Raw genomic sequence first — 2,327 nt, 5'->3', positions numbered from 1 at the left:
CGGGTCTGTGAGCCGTTTTTCTTTCATTTTGAAACTATCCTCTTTCCCAGAACCGAGCAATTACAATCTAATTTCAACTCTAATAACTCTAGAAAATTTACAGACCCCTTTTTACACATTAATGCTCATAAACATGTAAGCAATTACAAGTTAATACTACAATAGAAAACTTAATTTAATTGCCAAAACCTGAAAACTATTTTAGTTTCCAATCTCAATTTTATCTAATAAATTGATACCCACCACATGCAATTGAGTAAAATTGAAACATTCTCTAATACCACATGATGGAACTCGAGACATACGCAGCGGAATAAGGACCTAATTACACTCTAATTACTTTTAATTTAAAGGAAAAAATGCATGCAATTGAAGGAAAAACAGTAATTAAAAATTACTTTTGAAGCTCCCAAAACGCTTTTTTCATCCCAATTTTAGAAAAGAATTTGGCAAAATTGGCAAAACTTTGTTCATTTAAAATGAAAGACCATTTTATAGAAAAAACCATGCAACAATTGCATTAACCAAATCCATGAAAACCCAACACCTATAATCCACTATCTTAGTGGACTTAATGTCTCCACTATAAGCAAACCTAGCCCACTATTTTGTTAGTGGAATTATCTAACAAAAGTTTGGATTTTCCCACTAACTTTAGTCAAAGAGCAAAATAGTCATTTGGTCAAAGTCAAACTTTGACCAAAAAGTCAACATTTTGACTTTTTATGATTTTTTTCGTGTTGACTAATTTGGACCTCCCGAGCATGAATCCGCATTCATCTTCTCGAAATTCAAATCATATTTGAATATAAAGTCGGTCAAAGTTCACTTTTCAAAGTCAAAAGTCAACTCTTTGACTTTTTACATCTTTGATCATTTCCATTATTTCCGAGCTTTCGAATATGAATGTATTCATATTCTTGATATTTAAATCACATTTAAATATTAAAGTTGTATCTCTAAATTGAAAAACCCGACAACTATATCACATATACTTGTCGGTTTCTCTCTCTTAACCTAATTAGAACAATTCGAATTATTTTATCATACTATTCTAAGTCTATTCCATATGAGCTAGTAGGGGAACCTAATGGACCTATAGATCATGGCTCTGACAATCCGAGATTAGCTGGCTAAACTTTTTAGACGGAGCTAATCAACATTTGTTAACTAACGAGTCATTCCATTATAGTCCCGTAGTTGCACTTCCCTCACTATAGATATATTTGTGTCCATTTGATATAACCATGATTAGTAAGCTAATCCTTCATAGGTTGTTCATAATCTCGACTGGGTCATAAAAATCATTTTACCCCTGAGACTACATCTTATTCCTTAAGTTCCACTGATCCTCTAATGAACAATTGGTTTAAGGTCCAACCTATAAACCGAATCCCTCTCGAGGCCAAGGAGAGGGTGGGGCCCCTTGTTCAAGACCTGGATTCAGTACTAAAGGAACAACCTATCTACTATCCTTATAACGGATAGGATGTGAATTATGTCTTGCACGCTATGTTCCAAGCTATTCCACCCGATCTTACCCTTAAATGGGAGGCTTATTGGGCCAAAGATGAAAGCTGCCCCTCATCTATGTAGATCTAAGATAATTCCGAGTGAACATGAGTTCATAGTTAGCTCAAGATTAAGATTAAGTTACCTAGGTCATCAATTAAGAAAATAGCCAGTTTTATACATTAACGACATTTAGAACGAAAAGTGACTATTTCATGGTTCAATTTTATTGCAAACTTCACTGCATAGGATGCCCCATCACATATCTCTATATGAACGATTCAGGATCACATCAATTTGTACTAATTACAAAGGTGGGGCGTATCCATAGTGTCCCCAGAATAAAGCCTAACCTTATTCATAAACTTATAGACCATTTTGGCTATATATTTGAACTTGATCCACATTTATTGTTTACTACATAAAGTTCAAACTACAATTAAATAGCCCCAAGACCTTAGTCTATTGGATTCAAGATTACAATTTCAATAACAACTTTATCGAAAAACAAAACAGAATATGTTTATTAATTTACAAACTACAAGTTTTATGACATAAAATCCAACAAATCTCCTCTTGTCATGATCGACTATACATGCAGCAACGGATGCGCTGGCCTCTCTTTCTTCATTTTCTTCATCAAACTTTTCTTCTTCAATTGAATTCTGGTCATCATGAGTCATGCAGGTCTTCTTCATCCAAACTTCATGGCACGAATTATGTTGAACTTGAGCTTCTGTCTATTGATACTCAAAGTGATTTCCCCTTTATGCACATCAATCTGAGCACGACCTGTTGATAAAAATGGTCGCCCC

Source organism: Benincasa hispida, chromosome 11 (assembly GCF_009727055.1).
Source record: "Benincasa hispida cultivar B227 chromosome 11, ASM972705v1, whole genome shotgun sequence".
Taxonomy (NCBI): Eukaryota; Viridiplantae; Streptophyta; class Magnoliopsida; order Cucurbitales; family Cucurbitaceae; genus Benincasa; species Benincasa hispida.
Note: the sequence above shows the minus strand (reverse complement) of the source record.